At 43.3% G+C, this 24,894-nt stretch overlaps 1 pseudogene; it reads left to right on the forward strand.

Annotated features, from left to right (window-relative positions):
- The first annotated feature begins 370 nt into the window (after positions 1–370).
- LOC111732606 lies at positions 371–489 on the forward strand (annotated as a pseudogene).
- The last annotated feature ends 24,405 nt before the right edge of the window (positions 490–24,894 follow it).

The raw sequence follows: 24,894 nt of genomic DNA on the forward strand, positions 1-24,894 counted from the left end.
GAAATCATATTTTATTGGTCTCTTGAAGCTCTAAAAAGAGAATTTAGATAGATGGATCAATCTATAATGTCTTTTAGGTGTCAACCCAATTCTTTGAGGTATTAAAAATGTCTGTACTTATCAAGGACAGATATAAACTGTAAAGGCCTCCAGGGAAAAATTTGGATCCAACTGTTCTTTTATAAACGAGTGAGTTGTTTTTCTCATGGCTAAAGGTCTCTGTTTGTGTCTGTCTGCATGTTTGTCTATATATATGTATGTTGTAAATGTGAGATAGATTTCCACCTCCAAATAATATTGTTTAAATTAATTTTAAGGTAGGAGCTTGTAAGAATTGGGAAGTCTAAAATTCTCAGAAACAGAGGAACTGGTCTACAGCCATGCTACCCTGAAGAAGCCCGATCCTGTCTGATCTTAGAAGCTAAGGAGGGTTGGGCCTGGTTAGTACTTGGATGGGAGATCACCTAGGAAGATCAGGCGATGTAGCCATAAAAAAAAAAGGGATTGTAAGTTGACAAGGTCCTTGCAATCTGTGAGGTCAACCAAGGGTTGCCTCACCTAAAAAAAAATAAATAAAAATAAAAAGAATGAGGGTGCTTTAAAAAAAAAAGAAATAGAGAAACTAACTCAAATGCTTTGCAAGTTTATGTGATCTAAGAGTAATCATTAGTAAATAAAAGTTAGGTTAAGTTTGTTGGTTTAAGTAAAACAGACATGTCTGTAATTTGCCTGGCTTTTACAAAAATAAGTCAATATTAATAATTGAATTTTATGTCTACAAAAAATGTTTCTAGAGATTATAAAACGTTTAAGCTAAAGAATGCTAATTATTTACTTTTTAATTTTCACTACATTGAAGTTTAAAGGTTAAAATCTCAATGAATGTAGGAAAACGGCTAGGGTACATTGTACAGGTAAATGATGGTTGTAAATTAAAGGAATAGTCAGGGCTATGGGAAACCCAAGACAGCTGCTTGATTCTTCCCTGCTCCTTGGCTCTCCATTTTTTTTTTTTTTTTGGTTTTTGCATTCTTTTACGCATCACAGTACATTTAAGCTGGACTTAAAAGAAGGAACTTATGACATTATTGAAAGGAGACAACTTACACTGTTGCCAAGGTTTGACAAAGTCATTTCAAGAAAATGCCAAGTTGGTAACTGCTTTCTTTCATAGCAAGCTCCAAGGAGACAAAGACTTTAAAGATTGTTGACTGCCACCTGGAGATTTTGTGTTTTTTTTTTGAAGTGACATCAAATAAAAAACACTCTCCAACCTCATTGAAAGGGACCTCATCAGGCATCTAACCACGTGTGGACATCTACTTCTGTCTATGGACATCAAAGATTCTTTGAGAACAAAAAGCCACTGACACCAGAGTTAGACAGCTATACCAAGACATCAACAAGGCCTGTATAATATAGATTAATAATGAACTCAGAATCCATTTTGTTTGATTTTCTTTTACTTGTCCCCTAATAGTATTAGTCATAATAATAGTTATACTCATTCTTTGGGTTTAAAAAAATTCAAGTAATTGTCAACACAGGAAATGTCCAAACCTGTAGAGAATCTTTATAAGAGTTTATTTGAACCAAACTGATGACATGTGCTGGGGAGCAAGATCTCAATGCTCTACAGAATAACACTTTTGCAGTTTCTTTTATGCATTTGAAATTAAAGAGAGAATTTAAGGAAGATTACATGGAGGTGGAGAAAGTAAGGCTGAGATTGGATTAAAGGATAGTAAACACGATTATGTTCTCTCGGGAGGGTAATTATGGCTTATTTCAAGGATGTCTTAACCTAGATGCATAGAAACAATGGACAGGGCTTGCTTAAGGCAAAGGTAAACCTTTTACTAAAAAGTTACATGCCTGAGGTGTGACTACCAACTATGACCTGCCCATACATAGTAATGTATGATCAGATCATCCTGTGAAGTTACCTTCCATAGAACATACCCCCCTTTTTTTTCCATATTCATGTTTAAGAACAGAATGTTCATAGAAATATGGACCCTAAAGCCATTCTGATGAGATCTCAGACACAAAGGAAAAACGTTATTAGAAACTGGAGCAAAGATGATCTTTGTTATAATGTGGCAAAGCTGAATTGTATTCCTCTATTAGTGTTTTGTTCAGGGCACACCTTGTGAGCAATGCAGTTGGATCTTGGGCAAAATATGGGAGAAAAGCCTTATCTTTTTTTTTTCTTTCAATGCTTACAGAAAATATGAGAAGAGAGAATCAATATAAATATAGTATTGTGTTGACTGAGCGTAAGTGAATCAGGAAACTTCACTAAAATTAACTGACAAAGTTTTATTCCAGAGTTTTAAATGATTTGTAAATTGAGAAACACTACTAGGTAATATCCAGAGTGTTAAAAAGGGGAAAAACTGAGAGTTTTTATGATAAAAAAACACATCCTTGAGAAGAATTATTCCTGCATTGTTAACTTCTGGAATGACCCAAGATGGTAATCTTCCACATATCTGGAGATTTGTGTTAAGTTCACTGAAGGAGGAACACACAAGGCTGAAGGGTTTAAACAAGGTTTATTGTAGTAGAGTGACAGCTGGGCTGAACCGAAGGTGGCATCAGCCCCAAATGCGAAGGGGCCCGAAAGTTATATGAGACTTGAGGCGGGCTTTTTGGTGGGAATATTTAGGGTGGATAAATTGGTGGAGAATAGAGTAGAGTCTAGTGGATGGGAGGTGAGCTTATAGCATTGCTAATCCAGATGAAAGGTCCCGTTCCCACACAAAGGTAAGGGAGAAGTCTGGTTCCTACACTATGAGGGGTGGGATAGAGCTCTCTTGGACCTAACAGTTTTATGGAATAAGGATGGCAACTCAGTCTTCTGTAGCTACTTCCTGCTGAATAACTGTGGCGAGATCTGTTGAAAAGAGGTTTGATCGTGGATAGTCAACTGGAGTGTAGCATTGACTGGTAGGTTCTGTTGGCCAGAGGGCTTAATAGTGTGGCACAGAGTGAAGTAGCAGGACTTCTGCTATGGACTAGTTGGTAAACATGTGAAAATGGTCCTGGAGGAGGGAAGAAACCTGGTGCAGTATGCAGGGCTCAAAGGCCAAAATGAGAAAAATGAAGGTTAGAGGCCCTATGAAGAGTAGGAGCCAGGTGACCTAGCTGGTTTTTAGCCAGGCGTCCCAGGATTTGCTTAGCACTCTCTTATCTTATTGGCTTTGTCCTTTAGCTTTTTAGCTACATCTCTTACTAGTCCTGATTGATTAACATAAAAACAAATTCTTCTTCTAGAAAAAGGCAGAGGCCTCCTTTTTCTGCTGTCAGTAAATCTAACCCTTGTCTGTTTTGTAAAGTGACAGCTCCTAGGGAGTCTATTTGATCTTGTAATTGAACTATATTTTTGCAGTCTCCTCTAGGCTTTCTTGGAGATCATTGGACAATGCTTCAAAATAGGATAAAGCAGTGGCAAGTCCCTCTATACCTGTGCATAGTCTAGTAGTGACTCCCAGTGTAACTAACAGTGGGATGACCTGAATAGCCCTTTTATGTTTTGTATAATGTGCAATGGGAATTGGTAAGGACTGGTTATTGAGGGCTTTATCTATATGTGGAGAGAGATAGAGTACAAGTTCCAGTCGAGTTAGTGGGAAGGCAGAGATAAGCGTTAGTTCTGCATAGAAAGAAGAACCCTTTGTCAGATATACAAGTGGAAATATGTATGGAAAAATAAAGTAAGAGGATAGATTGTTCCAGTGCGTCCTTTCTGAGGCTCAGAACTCCAAGCCATAAGAGTTGTAGCTATAGTAGCTCCAATCAAGGGGCATAGATGAGTAGGGGTATTAGTAGGTTTGCAATTAAAGTATTTGAGAACTGCAGAGACAGTTGTAATCCAAGGAAAGGAGGAGGGATAGGGAACAGTTGTAAGAGGTTGCAAGACTGTAGGGTAACCTGTGAAGTGGATGGGTTGTAGAAAGAGGCCATTAGCCTCTGGAGAGACTTGATAGTGTATCTATTGAGTCCAGTGTCTATTGAGTAGTTGGATTGTGACTGTCTGATTGCATAGATTGGAGGGTAAGTGTCTTACAGATATGTTGCTACTGGTTCTTGTGAAAAAGGAGGAGCCTTGAGAATCAAAGTGGTATGAAGGGTAGTGGGCCTTATTACTGATATGGAGGGATGTGCTACCTTTGCAAGGGATTGGGTATAAGTGTGGAAGAAATTAGAAGCTTGATTAGCCTGTGCTGTGGAGTAGCTTCCAAGGAGAGTATGCTATTTCAAGGAAAATGGAGCCCTTTTCTTTTCAATATGAAAGGGTCATTTGTATGTGGTCCCTTTTGGTGAGGGGAATGGAGAGGGCAGAGTATGCTGAGGAAGAGAGGTAAAGACAGAGCCAGCAGTCTTAGGCTAATGTAGGGTTGGAATTATTGAGGAGTGAATGGGTGAGATTGAGAGAACACTCAAGATGAGTGAGAAAGCTCTGAGGGGAGGATAAGAGGAAGCATGTGATCAGTGAGAGATATAAGTAAGTATAATTAATAGGGTGGAAATGGGAGATGTTCTTGATCTACATAATAAGGAACCTTATCCCATGAATCTACTAGGTGAGTGATATTGGTCCATGAGAAATCAAAGTGTCCCTGTAAAAGTGAATCCCATGTAAAAAGTTAAAATCTCAAGACAGAGAGGAAGAGGAGACTGTGCTAAGGCTGAAAGAATTTGTTAGTGTAGTGGTGTTGTCTGTTCTGGAAGAAGGGGAGAGTCTGAACCTGAACAGAAGGGACAGGGACAGTAAAGTTTACTCATTTGTCCTCTTCTTCAGGAATGCAGATTAGCAAAAGCTTTGTAGATCTGATGGAATAGCTGTGGTATTTTGGAGTGTCTGATCGTACTTTATCCCTTGGTAAAATATTGGAGGCTCACTTTAGCCTGGAAAGATGGAACCAAGTTAGGTGTCCAGTAATCTTTGCAGCAGAGTGGGTGGTTAAAAGTACCTGGCAAGGGCCTTGCCATCTAGGTTTAAGATCATCTGAGTGTAGATTCTTAAGTAGGACCCAATCACCATGGATTACAAGAATAGGTGGAAGATCTGCTGTGAACAATTTTGGCAGGACTTGGTCTGCATGTTCTCAGAGTTACCCTGGGCTCTGAAGGAGTGATAGCCATGGGCACCGCAGGGCCTGGGCACCCTTGGTCTTTAGTGCTGAGGCCTAGAAGGCTAGGCAGGTTGAGGTCCAGTTGTTTCAACTTTTTGGAAAAAAAAAGATGTGACCCTCCTTTGAGGGGGTAGGTCACAGTTGACTTTCCATTGACCTTTATTACCATAGTGTGGAGAGGGCCTGGAGGAGGACAAGGATTAGGGCAACCTTTGACCCAGTGCCCGTTCTTGCCACACTTAAAGCAGGGGCCCAGAGGGGCTAGAGGGTTCTGCCCTTAGGGGTTTGCTTATTTCTGTGGGAGCCCTGGATAGCTTCTGTTAGCATCTGGCATTTAACCTGATTTTTAAGTTGTTCACTTTTTGTTTCCTCTTCTCTATTATTGAAAACTTTAAAGGCAGCACTTAGGAGTTCCATTTGTAGGGTTTGAGAGCCATCTTCCAGCGTCTTTAATTTGCATCTGATGTCAGGAGCCAAATGAGAAAAGAAATGAGTATGTAGGAAGAGGCCTTCCTCTGAGGAAGGGTCTAGTTTAGTGTATTTTTGGAGAGCCTCTGTTAGGTGAGACAGAAAAAGGACAGAATTTTTGTGTGGACCTTGATGAGAATATCATAGTTACCTGTCTTGTGTGCTGCTTTTTGAAGCCCTGCTATGAGACAAGTTACCATATGATTTTGGTGTCTGCGGCCTGGGGAATCTATTTGATAGTTCCAATTGGGATCTTGTCTGGGGGCAGCTACTGCCCCCACCAGCTATTGATTATCTTGCTGGTGAAGGATATCAGCCTGACCCTGAGAGGCTAGCCAGACTCTTTCTTTTTCTTTGCGGGGGCGGGGGGAAGAGTGGAGGAAAGGATAATGTAGAGGTCATGTCAGGTAAGATCATAAGATTGAGTTAGGTATTCAAATTCCTTGACATAAGTGGCGGGATCAGAGAAGGACTCTAACTTTTTCTCAATTTGAGAGAGATCGGTCAGACAGAAAGGGACACGAATGTGGACTATATCTTTGGCTTCTACAACTTCCCTTAAAGGGAAAACAGTAGCAGGCTCCTGAGAGCGAGTCTGATAATGCTTGTGAGGAGAGAGAAGGAAGGTTCTGAAGGATCTGAGCTGGAGTCATCGGGAGCTGAGGGGTCAAAGGAGGAAGGAATTGGGGAGTTGGAAGCTAAAGGGTTAAGGGAGGAAGGGGTGAGAGAGTTGTGATCCAAGGAGTTTAGGGGAGGGGGAGTGGGGAGTCATTTGGGAGGTCATCTGAAAGAGGAGCACATGGGTGTGGGGGCCTAGGGCATGGTGGTCCGCTGTCAGCGGGATCGAAAAAGGAAGTGTCAGTTTCAGAGTTAAGGGAAGTAAACTGTTTGGAGTGAAGAAGTAAAATCTGATAAGTAGAGCAGAGTTTACAGAGAGAGGGTTTGGAGCAGAGAGTAAAGAAGGCCTGGACATAGGGAACTTTAGACCACTTTCCATTGCAGTGACAGAAGTTGTCAAGGTCTCTTAATGTGTTATAGTCAAAGGTGCCGTTCTCAGGCCATTGAGATCCATTATCCAATTTATATTATGGCCAAGCAGTGTTACAATATAAAATGAGATGGTAAGGTCTGATATCACCCTTGAAGCTGAGATTGTCTAGGTTCCTTAATAGGCAGCCAAGAAGGGTGGTTCTGAAGGGTGTAGAGAGTGTGTTCCCCATGATGGAGAAGATAAGAGGAAAAGTGAGGAAGGCAAGTGGCAAACTACAATGGAGGGAGCCGCTCTTTGGGTGGGTGTTGCCATCCAAAGAATTCATCCAATAGAGTAGAGGGGTCCTTTCTGAGCCAGGTGTCCCCAGTTCAGAAATACTCGGGGCCTGAAGGCCAAGGATTTGTCAGAGAACAAGAGAGACAGAAGACCTGAGAAGAGGTAGATAACCACTCACCCGAAAATTAAGTGACCGATGTGGACTGACAGGTAAGCAATGAAAGGTGAAAGTCCCAGTCTGGTGTCCTCCCTGGCTGGGTTCCAGGAGGATTCGGATGGTTAAGGTTAAACCCTTTAGAGCCCAAGAGAAAGGTAGGATCCGGATTTTAGCCCAGGTGAGCTGCTGCAGCCCATTGCTTTCCAGGTTGCAAACCAATGCCCTTGGGGCTCAGAGGAGTGGCCACTGAACATGCACTATACTTTCCTGGGTTTCACCACCAGATGTTAAGTTTGTTGAAAGAGGAACGCACAAGGCCGAAGGAGTTAAGCAAGAATTATTATAGCAGAGTGACAGACTGGCTGAGCCGAAGATGGCGTTAGCCCCAAATGTAAGGGGACCTTAAAATTATATGGATATTGAGGCTTTCTTCTTCAGTGGGAGTATTTGGGGTGGGTAAATTGGTGGAGAAGGGAGGAGAGTCCAGTCAGTGAATGGGAGGTGAACATGTAGCTTTGCCAACCAGAACACAAGGTCGGGTTGTCACACAAAAGGTAAGGGAGGAGTCTGGTTCCCGTACTATGGGGGGTAGGGATAGGGCCCTAACAGTCTGGATACATCAACATTTATTCCTAAGTTCTTCACATGAACATTTTTCCTAAGTCCTTCAGAGGATTATTATTCTTCAGAGGGTTACATATATAGGATTTACATGTATCTTCAGGCATTGATGCACAATTGAAAAGTTCAAAAGTTTAATTTCTCAGGCTTGTTAAAGCAAAATAAATCTATTACTCATGTTTTAGCCCATTCCGGTTTAAGTAATTATGTTAACTTGGCTATGGTGACTCCATCTTGTTTCTTTACACTTCTCCCAATTGTTAATCAAAGGGGAATCAGGACTTAAAATTTGGAAAGTTCTCAGATGCTCCCTATTAAAAACATTGAGAAAGGTAGACAAATGTGATAAGGTGATTAGAATGTTTGTAAAACAGACCATTAGAATGGATGTGCCATCTTAACAGAAGCTGGGAGCTACTCATCAACACAAAAGAAGATTAGTCAGCCATCTAAACAGAAGTCAGGACCTATTGTTCAACACTGTGAAAGGAAGGCCCTGAAGGCAATTTGGAGATCACCTGGGCTGCCTCCCCCAAGGTAATGGTTTAAGGATATAGGGTCTTTAAGATGTCCTTACTCATAAGGGCAGAGCCCTCATGAACATGATTAGCACACTTTCAAAGCAGCCAGAGAAAGATGTTTTGCCCCTTCCACCATGTGAACAGAGAAGAGAGAAGGTGTCATCTATGGAAAGAAAGCAAACCCTCATAAGACATCAAATCTGCAGGTAACTTGATTTTAGATTTTCTAGCCTACAGACCTGTGAGAAATAAATTTGTTGTTTATAAGCTAAAATATATGTATATATATTTCATATATAAATACTTGAAAGGCTGAAGGAATGGGCTCTTTGCTGAACTCCCAGAACATGACAGAACTGACTCTAAGGCCACCAATGGAATTACCAAATTCAAAATCATAATGCTGTTGCTATTATCCAGGAATCAGAAGTATGGAATTAGGAAGCTACCAATGCCACTATTTCTACCTGACCTGCCTCTAGGCCCACAGAGAGATGGTGACTAGGCACTGGAACATGGACTCTGGTGATTACCTTAGCTGCAACTGCTTCCCAATATCCAGGAAGTTAGAGAATGGATGTAAGACCACCAGTAAAGAAAAATCTCATACCCCTGAGACCTTGCTTGCCAGTGGAAAACAACTAAGGAGACAGAGAAATGGCTTACATTTCACTTCTGCCTTCAAAAAACCAAGCAAGTGCATCCAACTGGTAGAATCTATTCTGCATCCAGAAACCAAGCTGCCAGAGAGGCTGGAAAATATAGTTTCTAGCTTTACATCCTCTGCAGTATAGGAAGGTACATCAGAAGGAGAGTGGGATGGAGACTCAATGAGCTAAAACACAATATTCTCACAATCTTATTCTGGGATAGTCTTCTAGCATTGCATGGCTACGGCATTTAGAAGCTTCCTTCCCTATGGTCCCATAGACCCATTGTCCTAAAGATGTCATTGTACTGAATATGTCAATAATCGTCTGCCCTGCCCATAGCAGGAGAAGCTTCAGGAGAAACTTCCTGTCCCATAGCTTTGTTGAATGGTCAGTGGATTATGTGACTTGGCCTCCTTGCTGTACCCTATATGACCAGGATGGGCCACAGGCCCAATTGTGTCTCATATATGTAGAGAGAGACTAAGTGGCTTGGATGGTCCGGTTTGAAAACTCCCTTAGGAATTTAGTCTGGGAAACTGAAAAACTGCCAGGGCAACTGAACTGGAAAGTCATCAGGGAGACTCAGGGCCAGAGTGGCCGTTGTAGCCATGTACAAAGTAGAATTGTTATGAAATCAGATTGTTAAAAAGATAAATGGAGCACAAAGGCAGGATAAAATAGGCATGCACAAGGAAAGAAACTACAGCCCCTGAGTGATTCCCTAGAGAAAGTAGCTGTCCCTGTTCTTGGCATCTCTTGAGGCTACTTCCAATCCAAGAATGCCCTTGTAATACTCTCTCCATTTGCCTTGAGGATGACTTAAATGGGTTTAACCATACAGCAAAAGAGCCCAGACTAAAACCAGCACACAAGGGAAAGTAGATGAGAGACTTACCTCTTTCTCTGGACCATGTGGCAAAAACAATGCTATGTTTGCCACTCTGTTTCCTCTTCCTTTACCAGGAAGAGTCTATTTCCCAGCCTCTCTTATAAGGCTACTGTAAGTTATTACCAATGGGAATGTGAGCTGATGTGTCATTCCTAGCCCAAGGTACTTTAAAATTATATGATCCCTCCTCTTGCTCTTTTCCTCATCCAGGCAGCTGGAAGCTGAAACCTCTGAGATGGCAACATTGCACTATAGAAGTAGCCAGGATCTCTAAGTCACTTATTGGAGGAAAGCTGCCAAGGAGATCTGCTTAACCTCTATAAGACTTTAACATGACCTTTTATGTTTTAAAATACTGATTAAGGGGGTGGAGAGAATGTGTCTATTACAGCAGCTAGTATTGATTGCCTTGATTAAGGCACAATGGCATCCTGGACTACGAGCCCACAGTGTTGCTCACTATGCAACACAGGAGAGGCTGCTGACATGTTTGCATTGCTTTAGGATTGCTGTCTTTCATTTATGCTTGGGACATGTATTTTCTATCAGCTTCCAGGAGTATCCTTAGTCTGATTTGGAGGTGGGAAGAATTAATGGAAAATAAATTTTCATTGGCATACCCCCAAAACATTCCCTTATACCTTTCTGAAATATAGGTGAGACACAAAGAACCTTTACCGTGCTTTGAATGCCTAAGGAATATTTCTCCCTTTCAGAAGCCAAAAAACAGAGAATGGTCAATGCAGCTTTTATCAGGCAGGCTGAAGGAGACATTTGGCACAAACTGCAAAAACTGGAAGGCTTCACTGGCATGAACGTCAGTCAACTCCTTGAAGTCGTGACCGAGGGCTGCTGAGAGGATGACCAAAAGATGAAGAAGAAAGTCAATCTACTTGTTGCTGTGCTGGTAGAGCAATCTGGGACCCCCAGAAGAAGTACCCCATGAAGACGGAGACAAAGCCAGCTGGGAAGTCACTGAGAGATCCCCTGCCATGAAAAGGAGACTGGGAAGAAACTAATGAGCATACTGCCGCTAGTGGGGTCACTGGAAAAACAAGTGTCCCTAATGACTGGGTGGGCCATCAGTGGCTCCCGGCCCCTGAAAACACAGCCCAGTTGTACAAGGGCACTATCAGCTGACTTGCCCATCACTAGGTTCTTTTCATAGGGATGACTTTATTGGCCTTGCTGCCCTGGAACAGTTCAAAGATATCTAGGCCAGATCGGGTTCCATTCTGCTAGGCCCCCAAGAGCCTATGGTCCAAATGATAGTCGGGGGGCAATCTATTGACTTTATGGTTGACACCAGAGCTGAACACTCAGTTGTAACTTGGCCTGTGGGACCCCTTTCTCAAAGACAAGCTGCCATTACGGGAGCAACCGGAGAACGAGTCTGTTGCCCCTTTCTGCAGCCCCGCCGGTGCAACCTAGGAGGACAAGAAGTCATTCACGAATTTCTATATCTGCCCTACTGCCCTGTAGCAATGACGGGATGAGACCTTTAAAGAAAACTACAGGTTCAGATTACCTTTGACACACATGGCCAAGAAGCCCTAACCTTGGGGAGGCCAGAAGCGAAGATCATGTCACTCACATTTCCCCAAGGAAAAAAGTGGCACTTCTATAGTCTCATAGGAGGGTCCTAACAGGAACTCGAGCTCTCCTTCAAGGTGCCCAAAGTGTGGGCTGAAGACAACCTTCTAGGACTGGCCAGACACATTCCTCCAGTGGTGGTGGAGTTAAAACCAGGAGCTGAGCCAGCCCACCAGAAATAGTATTTCATCTCCCACAAGGCACAAGTGGGGATCCAAAACATTTAAAGAGACTTCTGAAGTATGGAATTCTCTGTCCCTGCCAATCATCCTGGAATTTGCCTCTCCTGCCAGTTCAGAAGCCAGGAACCGATGAATACCAGCCAGTCCAAGATTTACGAGCAGTCAACCAGGCAACTGCCACCCTGCATCCTGTTGTCCCCAACCCATATAGCCTCCTAGGCCTCATCCCCACAAAGGCAACCTATTTCACCTGTCTAGACCTCAAGGAGGCCGTCTTCTGCATTTGCCTGGCTCCTCAGAGTCAGCCAATCTTTGCTTTCCAATGAGAAAGTCCTGAAAGCAGAGACAAGGGCCAGTTGACATGGTCACAGCTGTCTCAGGGGTTCAAAAACTCCCCGACCATCTTTGGGACAGCTCTAGACTCAGATCTAAAGGCTTTCCCAGCAGATCAACATAGCTGTACATTGCTCCAGTGTATAGATGACCTCATCTTAGCAGGAAATACCTATGAGGAATGCATGGAAGCAATGCATCTACTCCTCAATCTCCTCTGGGAAGTGGGTTACAAAGTTTCTAAAAGGAAGACTAAATCTGCCAAGAAAGAGTTAAATACCTCGGCTTCCATCTATCACAGGGACAACGCCAACTTGGCCAGGAAAGGAAACAAACGGTCTGCTCAGTTCCTGTCCCTACCACCCAGTGACAAATCCATGAATTCCTCGGAGAGGCTAGCTTCTGCAGAATCTGGATACCTAATTTCTCCATCCTGGCCAAACCCCTCTATGAAGCCACAAAGAGGGAAGAACAGGAACACTTGCTCTGGGAATCTACATAACAGAAGGCCTTTGGAGAAATCAAACGTACACTTGCTAATGCCCCCAAATATAGGACTCCCAGACTTAACCAAATCTTTCTTTCTGTATGTACACGAGCGCAGGGGTGTCGCAGTAGGGGTCTTAATCCAACTGCTAGGATCTTGGCACAGTCCCGTGGCTTATCTCTGCAAACAGCTTGACTCTGTCACCAGGGGCTGGCCACCCTGCTTGCGAGCACTCACAGCCACGGCCCTCCTTATGTCAGAGCCGGACAAACTGACTATGGGGCAAGAACTGACAGTTCGAGTACCACATTCAGTAATAACATTACTAGAGTACAAGGGACAATACTGGCTCACCAATGCCCAGATGGTCAGATACCAAGGGATGCTGTGCGAGAATCCATGCATCTGCCTAGAGGTAGTACGAACCTTGAACCCAGCCACCTCGCTACTCATTGGGCCCGGCCAGCCAGACCACAATTGCATTGAAGTCATGGATGAAGTGTTTTCCAGCTGACCCAACTTGACGGACCAACCCCTCAAAGACCCTGATGTAGAATACTACACTGATGGTAGCAGCTTTGTGAGGGGAGAAGAACGTCTTGCAGGATATGCTGTGCTGACCTTACCTTCTACCACTGAGGCAAAACCTCTGCCTAGGGGAACCTCAGCATAGACAGCAGAGCTCATCGCCTTGACCCACGCCCTTCAGCTAGCAGCAGGAGTGTGTGCTAACATATACACAGACTCTAAGTATGCCTTCACCACCCTCCATGTACATGGAGCCCTGTACAAAGAGAAGGATCTAATCAATTCTAGAGGAAAACATAAAATATGGAAAGGATATTCTAGAACTCTTAGATGCTGTGTGGGCCCCCAAGAAAGTAGCAGGCATGCACTGCAGAGGACATCAAAAAGGGGATGCCATAATGGCCCGGAACAACCGCAGGGCAGACCATGTTGCGAAACTGGCAGCGGCCAAGGAGATGGCCAGCCCTATGACTCTGACTGCTTCCCTGTTTCCTAGTCCCTTAGCCAAGTGGGGCCCCAAGTACTTGCCTCAAGAAGAAGCCTGATTTAAGACTGAAGAGGGAAGCCTCCTCCCTGGTGGAAGTTCAAGGATGGACGAATTGCAGTCCTTGGGACCCTAGCCCCAGCTTTTGTCAAGCAGTTTCACAAAAGGACTCACCTTGATCACACTGCCCTAGAAACCACTCTGGGTCTGTACTTCTATGTCCCCCACCTCTCTAGCATCTCCCGAGCAGTGTGTGAATGGTGCGAAGTCTGTGTCTGCAACAACCCCAGGCAAGGGCCGTGTGCCCTACTGGGAGTCCAAAGTATCAGTGGCACCCCCTTTGAGGAACTTGAAGTAGACTTCACTGAAATGCCTCGATCACGGGGCCTCAAGTATCTCTTGGTGTTTGTATGCATCTATTCTGGTTGGGTAGAGGCTTATCCCACCCAGATTGAAAAGGCCCAAGAAGTAGCCAGACTGCTCCTCCGAGAAATTGTTCCACGATTTGGCCTACCACTTACCATTGGCTCAGATAATGGGCCAGCCTTCGTAGCAAAAATAGAGTGGCTACTAGCCAAGAATTTAAATATTAAATGATAATTACATACCACCTACCGACTGCAGAGTTCAGGACAGGTGGAACACATAAACAGGACCCTTAAGACTCAGAAAACTATGTCAAGAGACACATCTACAATGGGACGAAGTCCTCCCCATGACACTGTTAAGACCCGAGAAGATTGAGTTCTCCCTCTACCTGATCCTGTATGGGCGGCCACCACCACTCATCAAAGAACTATGAGGAGACCTCAAGGAAATAGGTGACTTGACTCCGAGACGACAGCTTCAGGCCCTACGGACCATCTTCCAGACTCTCAACCAATAGGTCAGGGAAAGGCTCCCTGTCCGTTTAACCACCGAAATTTGTTCCTTTAAGCCAGGAGACTCTGTCTGGGTGAAAGAGTGGAACATTCAGCCCCTAAAACCACTGTGGAGAGGCCCCTTTATTGTCATTTTGTCTACTCCCACTGCAGTTAAGATTGCTGAAATAACGCCCTGGATATATCACAGCAGACTTAAAACCACAGCTACAGAGTGGGAGTGTCTTCCAGACTCCTCCAAGCCCCTCAAGGCAATCCTCTGTAAGAAAACACAGAATACACCGACAGACCAAGGGTAAGACGTCGGCCCTTCTTTGATCATATCGGAAAGTGACCGATCTATGTGCAGCAGAAGCCTGAGGATGATGTCTCGTCAGGATGGGACCCTAGTAGCCTCTTTAGAGGCTGGTTCTTCACTTTTGGAGGCTTTAAGAACTTAGTTGGGATAGTAGTCCTCCTCCTCGAGACCTGCCTCCTCCTCCCATGCCTATTGCTTTTGTTATCAGGTCAACTACTTTCCCCACAGAGGCTATAGTAGAAAGAAAAACCGCAGCAAATGTCCTCATGCTATGGAGGCATCAGCCTCTAAGCCAAAAATTAGAAGAAGGAGATGATGCTCTCTGACCCAGTCCTAGATCCGAGCATCAAAGGGGGAAATGTGGCAGCCTGACCCCACCTGACCATTTTCTGTTTGAACAACTTAATTCCTGACTGCACCCCCTTCCCTAGGACTCTTCAGTTGATGAGGCAGTCCAGAAAACCGCTTAAACAATTAAGCCAGTTTCCTTATAGTTTGGCAGCCAACCAATGTTCTCCTTACGTTCTCCTTCCTTATATGAAATATCTATAGCTGTGTAGGAAGGCAGAAGTACAAGATTATATAAAACTGCCTGCCATGTTACAGGGGCTCAGCCTTTGGATAAGAATCCACTGAGTCAGTGCCAGCATCAATAAATGCTGCTTCCTGCTTATTGACTCGGTGTCCCATCTCTCTGTATGAGAATCCCACAACACAGTCACTAATTCATTCACTCAATAATTTGTTCCCAGGGAATACTTCTCCTGTAGTTCGATAAAGCAAGAATTACTTTTTAAAGGGAATGTTTTGTCTCTGATTTTTCTAGTCAGTCAAATTTCATCTATTGAGTGCTTTTCATTGTGTGAAACCCTGCATAGAGCACAGTGAAGGGCATGGTGATATATAAGGCACACTCCCTGTTCTCAGGGGACCATGTTAAGTGGTGATTAGTTAGAGAAAGCTTCTCAAAAGAAGTGATGTTATTCATTTCCTATTACTGCTTAACAAATTACCATAAACATAGTGACTTGAAACCACACCCATTTGTTAGCTTGTAGCTCTTTAGGGTGTAACTCAACTGGCTTCTCTGCTCAGTGTCATGAAGCTGAAATCAAGGTGTTGGCAGGGCTGAGTTCTCATCTGGAAAGCCCAGGAAAAATCTGCTTCCAAGCTAATTCAGATCATTGGCTGAATTCAGTTCACTGAAGTTGAAGGACTGAAATCCCTGTTTCCTTGCTAAATGTCAGCCAGGGGTCACATCCAGTTCCTAAGACTGCCTGCATTCCTTGCCATATTGTCCCTTCCATCTTCAAAACAATAAGTGTGTCAAATCCTTCTCAAGCTTCAAATCTCCGACTCCCTCCTCTGCAACCAGCTGTAGAAAACTTTGCTTTTAAAGGGTTCGCCTGATTAGATCAGCTCTATCCAGGATAATCTTTTGCCATATAATGTAACAAATTCAGGAATGGTATCTCTTTATATTCACAAATTCTACTCACCTTTAAAGGGATCATTCAGACTATGTACACAGGGGGAAGAAATCTTAAGGACCATTTTAGGATCTTGTCTACCACAGGTGGATGTCAAGGTAGGTCTTGAGAATGCCAAGTTGTACATGCTACAACACCATGGCGGAGAGATCTGGAAGGTGCAGTTTTCCTATTCCTGGTTTCCCATACTTGCTTCTCTCATTGTTTTCTGACAATGACTCTCTTTTCTTTGGATTACTGAATACCAAAGAAGATCAGCTAGATAAGTTAGTGTCTATATCAGACCTTTGGGAGTGATTTTCTGTAACAAATTTGAGGAGTGCTTCTCCATAAATGCTCAGAGGGTAGGCACTGCATTTTCTTTCATCACTCCCACCCACAAACCAGGCCACAACAACAAACTTTCCTGGCCCTCGTACATTTCTTTCAAACTTTACAGCCAAGCTTGGAAGAGTCATCTATATTTCCATTCTCTGTCTCCTTGTTTACAAATGACTCCTCCGTCCCCTACAATCCAGCTGTGGCCCCCACCATTCCATTTGGTTTGGCCCAACTAGACTGATCTGGATTTAAATACTGGCTTAGTCACTCATATAATACGTGACCTTGACCAAATTACATAACTCTCTTGTCCTCAGTTTTCTTTTCTATAAAAAAAAAAGGGATGATATACATACTACAGTGTCTTGGTGAAGCTTAGTGATAATGATGTCAAGCATGAACATAAGGGTGTTGCTACTCTTTCATGACTCTAAGCTTCTTGATGGCCAAAAAACCCACATATTTTAAAGAGGAATAGGACATTCTGATGCAACTTTTCTTGACATTGTCACTTTGATTAAAAAAAAAAAAGCAACAAAATGTCCCCATATCTAAATGAGTCTATGAAAACATCCTTATTGAGAGAGGGGAAAAAAAATGGCAATAGATGATAGAGGCTCTGTTCATCCCTCTGGTTACCAAATCAAAGTTGTAACAGAGACAAGGAGGAAACAGCAAGGACAAATCACCTGAGATCTAGATGAACAAGCCATACAACTAGGGAGAAATCTAAGAAATCACCCTGCAATGGCAGAAGGTAGGATGGGGCGAGGATGCGAGGCTGCCCAGTTCTGAACGGCTGAGCAGGACAGAGGCTATGGCAGCAGCGGCAGCCGGCAGCTGCAGACACCTCTTAAAGGGGCTGTGTCCGAGTGCGGACTTTCGTGGTGATGGACCTGCTCGCTCTGAATATCAGTGCCTGTTTGGTTGCACATGGACTTAAAGGGGAACACTAAGTTGTCGGAGTGAGGGCCAAGATAAGACTCGCTCTATACAGAAGTGCTGGCAGCATCCATTGTTCCTCTGTTGAACCTTCTCTCCCCATACCCCCAGTTCAAGGACTCAGCAAAGCCATAGAGGAGATTTCATATAACTGGATAACAAAGGTCGCTCCGCCCGGGGGATTCCCTGAAACTCCGCCTCTCCCAACTCGTGGCCCCACCCAATCCATATCCAGGTGTGTCCTTGAAGAGTCCTGTACAACTTGCTGAGCAGCACCTAGACTCATACTGGTGGCAGCTGTCCTCCGTTTCTGGTGTGGACTTTTCAGGCAACTATAAGCACAGCATCTGTGGATTGCTTGCTGAATCTTAACAGGTGGCTCTAGAGAGGTACAATCTGGGGCTAAATTTGGCCTGCAGCTGAACTCCTCTCAGGACTGTGCCACTGGATACCTGCCACACAAAGCCACACTAATAAGACTGAGAGACAGGAGTTTTGCTGAGTACATAGAAACAGACACAGAAAGGCAGCTAAAATGGGAAGACAAAGAAGCAGAAACCATATGACAGAACAGAACAGAGATCCAGAAATGATGGAGTCAAGTAATCTAACAGATGCAGAATTCAGAACAGTGGTTATAAAGATGCTCAATGAACTTATGGGAAGTGTAGATGAATTCAGTGAGAACTTCAACAAGGATAAAAATAAAACATAAAAATGGAAATGGAAATTATAAAAAAGAACCAGTCAGAAATGAAGAACACATATCTGAGATGAGAAGTATATTAAATGGAATAAACAAAGTGAATAAAGAAGAGGATCAAATGGCCTATATAGAGCATGGGAAAGCCAAGGACACTCAATCATAATGGCAGGAAAAAAGAAGCCAAGACTATAATAATAATTTAAGGAGCTTATGGGACATTATTAAAGGTAAAAATATCCATGTCATAGTGTTTCAGGAAGCAACACCCGAAGGAGGAATTTGAATGCTCAGATAACTTTGTTAGAGGAAGGAGAATTTATTAGCCAGTGGAACACATGGTGCTTAACAGCACTAAAGCATGAGCTCCCCTTGGTTAGATTTCTTACAGTTTATATACCTCTGCAGTGTCTGTACAAGGGGCACATGATTCCTTTGTCTGATGTTCTACGTGCACCTCATGACTCAGATTTGGGTGGGGGCTGCAAGAGAGAAGGAATTCCCAGACCACTGGTCCTATCTATTTACAGATCGTTTGTCTTGTAGGTGTTGCAAGAGTTTCCAGAAGGCCATTTAGAGATCTATAGGGTGTGATTAATCTATAATGAGCTGAGTCAGTCATTTCTGTAATCCCTTCCCTTTGCATTTTTTCAGATGCCTCCTCTCCTCTCTTATTCCCCTCTTTGAGACTCTAGACATTCTATTTTTATGCTGGAGTCTGATATTCTCCATCTAAACCATCCTGGGGCATCTCTTGATAGTGGTGGTAAAAGTATATGTGGGCTGCAGCTTGCTGCTGTATTGTGACTTCCACCATACTTTTTAAGTTTTTTATTTAGCAAGGACAGCAAACATGGCTCTATCAGGCAGATTCCTACTAAGGTTTTAACCCCACCAAAGGCTGAAAACTATCCCTCAAAATGTTATTGGGGTTCCAACCATGTCCTACTAGCATAGGCACATGTACCAGTTTTGTCATCTTCTTGACAAGGTCCTCAACTGCCTGGCCCTGGTCATCTATCTGTAGGCAACGGTTAGTGAGATTGAATTTTCCACACACGCTTCCTTCTGCTGCTAATAGATAGTCTAGTGCCAATCTGTTTTGGTAGATGGAATTTCTTATCTGAGTCTGTTGATGTCTAAGGAGGGTCAGGGCTCTACCAGTCTCATTGGTAATGATTTTTAAGACTGCCTGCAGTCAGAAAATCTGGTTTAACATGTAAATGTGGGTATGGTATCCCCAAGATACATCTTCTGCCCAAGTGGCAGGCCCATAGTATTGGATTATCCGCTTTGGGGGCCACTCATCATCCTTCCAGTCCCCTATTTGGAGTTCTCTTTTTATCCATTGTAAAGGTTGCAGGGCCAGGTAACCAAGCAGTTTCCCTGTTTTCAGAGGTAAGAGGAAGAAGGATGGCCTTATCATGCCAATTACACAGCTCCCTTCCCAATTTCTGGGCAGGTGGATGTAGGCCTTGTTTCTACAAATCTAGTAAAGCCCACGTGGGGCGATCCAGTCTTGGATCCCTTCTCGGATAGGATAACCTCAATGTCTTTGCAGGCAGATCTAGAAATTCTTTAATTTTCCTGCCAACTCTTTTCTAAGAGCCATGAACCCCCTCATTATGAGTATGGATGTTGAGGGATGGGAGGTCTCTTCTTCCATATCTGCTTCCTGCTGAGAAGGGTCATAGTCCCTGCCTACTGGGGTTTCATGGAGCTCTTTCCCTTTCTGTCTTAATTAGGGTGGGGTCTTAGGTTTCCTGCTGAAGTGCCGCCTCAGTCCCTAGACAAGGAAAAGAAGATACAAACTAGTTATTTAAATTACATATTTATTAATTTCTATTATTGGTTGCCTATTAAATGAGTAAAGAGAAACAGGCTTGGTTAATATATTTCTTAAAGAGTAAAACAGACCTTTGAACTAAAGTTCCCTCCCCTCTCAAACTCTGTCTGGGCCTAACACCATGTCTGCTAACAATGGGCCAATGACCTTTATCAATAGCCAGAGGATCTGAGTCACCAGTTTCGGGCAATTATAAGGATTTGAGAGAAAGGGCCTTTTTTTTTTCCAAAGAAAAGAGGGAAGAAAACTTAACTAGATTTACTAAAATGATTAAGAACTCTGAAAGAGATATCCCTTATCATTTCCTGCTAAAAGATTAAAAATTTTACAAGTGATATCCTGTATCGTTTCCTCCCTCTTTTGATGGGTCTCACATCTATGAGACCAGCTTAAGATGAAATCGATCTCTTTGTTGCTGTAAGAAAATTCTTCCCATAGGTTTCAGTTTTGTCTTAGGTATCCAACTGGCAATAGACCTACAGGTGGGAGCACATTAGATGCAGCAACAAGCATTAACTTCTACAAAGATAAACAAAATGAAAATAAGAAATGTGTCCTTTAAATTCTTTGCATCTATGGTTATGTCTAAGTAATAAGTTATCTATAGTGGCCCTGTTTTCAAGGATAGCTTGACCCATCCTAATTTTTCTCCCATGGCATGTATGGCCTGAAAGGTTGTGTTTAAGGCTTTTGCCATGGAGCAGGCTATTCTGCTGACTTCTATATTTAGGGCAATAGTCATAGATGGTACAATGAATAAAGACAAAGCAGTATATTCAGTTGGACTAAATAAGTGTAGGTCACTATTACAGCTGGGGTCAAGGGTAAGCTCCCTGTGGTGCCTAGTTGGAGACTTTTGAGGCATAAATACAGTTAGTCTTCCCAGGGAACAAGGTCCCCCAGTGAAGAGGAATTTTCCACTCAAATGGCTAACCTTGTAATCAGCTCTTTGTTCAGCTTCTGTAGACATGATTCCTGCATAGGCCGAAGGGCAGAGTGATATTGAAATAAACTGAAGACTCACTCTCCCCTTTGATTGTTCTGTCTAGATAACAGATATATTGCCTTTGCTTGTTAAGAACAGATATGTTGCCTTTGCTTGTTAAATGCTATAAAAGTAAGGTTACCCCTGGGCTTGGGGCGCAGATCTTCACAGTGCTAGCTCTTATGGGACCGCCGGCATAATAAACCTGAGTTCTCCAACTCTCCGAGTGGTGTTTTGTTTCTTGCTGATCTTGTTTCTGTAACACCAGTACTGTTACCAGCAACATAAGAATAAATAGTTCTTCCATAAATAAGAAACTATCCAGTGGGTAATTTAACATGTGCATTTGCATAGCTTACAGAAGTAGTAGAGCTGCAGTTCAAGGTCATATTATCTGAGATGTTAAAACATTGGTTAGTACACTTAGTAAACGTTATGCATTTGTCTGCTGGTGTTATAGTAGAAATTTTTAAAGAAAACATAGCCTTATCCTTCCTGAGTTTCAGGTGTGGGACCTTTCTGTTTGCATGGAGGGCTGACTTTCAACAGATTGTGGGGAGGTAGTTGCTCTGCTAGTAAGAAACCCTGACATAGAGACGAGTTGTCTACAAATCATTTAACCTTAGGTTCCCCACAAACATGCTTTGTGTGGTGGGCAAGGGGGTTGCCCCCCTTTTTGTCTGTGTCCCAGTTTTCCAGAGGCGCTCTCCGCACTGGACCCTGGTCCTGATGTGTGGCAGAGAACTTGATTGTTAGTCCAGGTCTCACAATGGGAAGAGTAAATTACATTAGGCTGACTATTTATTCCTGTCACTGTGCACTTAGCATTGGAGAGATGCCCATGGGATGAGTCAAGACAGAGTAGTTAGCTCTAGTATCTAGTAAACATTCAGTTTTTCCTTCCTGCCATGTCGAGAGTGACCTGAGTTTCCACTGTTGTGATCGTGGTGGATTTCTCTAGGACTGGAGCTAGCAAGCGCTTGAGTGTCTGTTGTTGGGGGAAACAGCAGCCCCTTCATGAGAGGCTTGCTATGTGGGGTGAGGGCTTATGAGGTCCACCCCTCCCCAGCTTCCCAGGGCTGGATGGACATTCGCCATTCCAGCGCTCTTCCTTCTGCAGTTTGCACATTGATTATGCCTCAGTTCTGTTGATGCCACTTAGGGCTAACCAAAATCGAGGCCTTCCAGACCTGCAAGGTTTTTATTGCCTAGAGTCACCTCGAGATGGTCAATTTATTATGGCAGCTAAAATTCGCACCCTTTTTATACTCTACTTCTTTCTCTGCTTAGTCCCAGTTATTGGACACCTTAAAGACCTCTGGCTCCAAGGCAGCCTGTGGGATTGGGATCTAGGCCCCAACTTTTGGAGCTTCCTTTGAATATTGGGCACTGATCGAGTTATGGCATGTATAGCCAGGAGTGTCTGGCCTTCAGACTTTGGGCCAATGTTAGTATGTTCTCTAAAAACCTCAGAAAACTGGTTAAGCAACATAAAACACAGAAATTATCTTGATTAAGTATAGAATCCTTGTTTTCTACTCAGATAACTTTTCTATAACATCAGTAGCAGACCAATGGTCTAAGAAACATTAACACAACTCTAATTTTGCATTAGCTTATTTTTGGCATTTAAATTTCCAATCTTGTTTAACTTAATCACATAAAATTTCCTCTCAGGATTTCTCTTCACAAACCTTCTGCAACTTTCTTCATCCCTTCTGTTTGTCTCTTCTCCCTCATTCAGAAATAACCAATTTTAAGACAAACACTTTTCCTTCAATTTCCTTCAAAATAAATCTCTATACTTTATACCTCTGTTACCAAAAACATACATTTTCCTTTCCATCATAATTAGAATTCTTAACTCGACCACCATATTACATATAACACCAACAAATATAGATCAGAAGTCATGCACATGCTCATATTTCCCTATCATCGGTATTTGTAACCTCACTGGGTGTGCATATCTAGTTTCCTCAGGGAGCAATGAAATAGATGGGGGTCCCCAGAGAACTCGTTCCCCCCTCAGAGTCTGAGGGTGAAGGGGGAGGAAATTCCCAAATACTGAGATCTCTGGGAAGGTCCTCCTATCATTGGGCCAGCTAATAAGTCTGGATCTTGGTGAAGGAGCATAGAAGCTGAACTTTTACTGGCTCAGCAGTCCTGGCTTGCCCGGGCTTGCTATTATACCAAGCCACTGGATTAGCTTGTTGGTCAATGTTTTCTGGTATATTATCTGATTCTTGAAGCATTAAAAGACTGGGGGATCTACACCCAAGTTGTAATATCGCTCCTAATTTAGTTAAAATATCCCGCCCTAACAAGGAAGCTGGGCAGCTTGGAACTATTAAAAACTCCTGCTGAAAGATCTAATCTTTAAATTGGCAGGTCAGTAGTGGAGTAAAATGGTTGATCTTGCCTTCCCTTTCTATTCCTATGATAGTCATAATTTGTGAAGAGAGTTTTCCTGCAAATGCAGGGAGAACAGAATAGGTTGCCCCTGTACCTAAAAAAAAATGAATTTGCTTACCCATTACATCCAGAATTACCCAGGGTTCCTCGGTCGTGATGACCACATTCCTGGACGAGGTGGACAGGATGCCCCTGGGCCCCTTCAGTCACACAGTTCCCGGACCTGGGCTACTAGGGTGTTGGCCGGCCGCTCTCCTCTCTGAGAGCATGGACAGTCTACTCTCCAATGCCAGGGATTAGTACCAGTTTCTTTGCATGTGCAGCAGGGGCTCGGGGGCTTTTCGGTACAGTCCTTTGCCAATGCCCTGCTTTCTTGCATTTGAAACAAGAACTCAATGTCTCCTTATTCCCTAGTCTCTTAAGGGATGCTTGTCGGGTACCAAGGTCCTGGCCAATTGCAACAGCCATAATTCTGGCTTGTTGTTTATCTCTATTCTGTTCTCTTTTTCCTTCTTCAAGATTTTGAGTGTTATAGACCATGAAGGCCATATATAGTAATTGATTTTGGTTAGTCTGTGGCCCCATTTGCAGCTTTTGAAGCTTGTGTCTGATATCAGGGGCTGGCTGACTAATAAAATGCTGGCCTAACAAAGCTAACCCCACAGAGGAAGTAAGATCTACATTAGTATACCTACTAAAGGATTCTTCTAGCAGGCTAAAAAGCTGGCCAGTTTCTCATTTTTTTCTTGAGTAATGATTTTAAGCTTCTCATAGTTCACAGCTTTTGTATTCCTTTTTTTTTTCTCTTCTTCTTCATTTCCTCCATGAGGGCCTCTAGAAATTTGGCACATCTGGTCATTCCCTCTTGGGTATTATAATTCCATTCAGGATCAGCTAAAGGTACTACCTCTGTTCCAGGGGCATAGCCCTGAGGATTCCTAACAAAGGCCTCATCTGCTTCCTGATGGGCCACTGTTAGAATGCAGTCCTTTTCGATGATTGTACAGCAGGTGGCTAAAATTAATTGGATGTCTTTTGCTGGCTCTTCCTTGTTCTTTCCCCAAGTCGGTCAGGCCGCAAGTATCTTACTCTGTCCCTACCTATTTGTGCAGAACTGGGCCCAAGGGGGCACTACAGTGGTGATTTGCAACCATGAGTCTATGTATGGAAACTGGTCTGGATGTCCAGGAGTCCCTGTCACTACCCAGTACACAGCTCTAACAGTGGGGAGGTCCAGGATCCCTTCTGAAGATCATCCTACCCCATCGGCGGGCTACTCAAGCTCACAAAGAGTATGAAGTTTTTCTGGGGTCAACTTGTCCCTATAATCCCCTGAGAAGCCTTTCTTAAAATTTTTCAACATACAATTTAAGACAGTTGGCTTAGAAGAAGCTCCCTCCACCCCCCATTTTTGCTTTAGGGAGCTTCCTAATGGAGGTGGAAAATGGACCTTAAAATTTCAAGAAAATAATTTGACAAAGGGCCCCTATGTCAAAAAGGGCCATTTAGAGGTAGATAATTCTTAAGCTGAATCAATAATTAATTGCCCCACACACTGTGTATTCCACCTGCGTCGGTGACGCAAAGACAAACAAGGGTAGATGCCTCCTCCAGAGAGGAGACCACTCCGATGCTTATCTGGCCATGTTCCAAAGGTGATGCTTGGCTATAGCAGACTCTGCTTTGTGA

This window comes from Pteropus vampyrus, unplaced genomic scaffold (genome assembly GCF_000151845.1).
Source record: "Pteropus vampyrus isolate Shadow unplaced genomic scaffold, Pvam_2.0 Scaffold472, whole genome shotgun sequence".
NCBI classification, from domain to species: domain Eukaryota; kingdom Metazoa; phylum Chordata; class Mammalia; order Chiroptera; family Pteropodidae; genus Pteropus; species Pteropus vampyrus.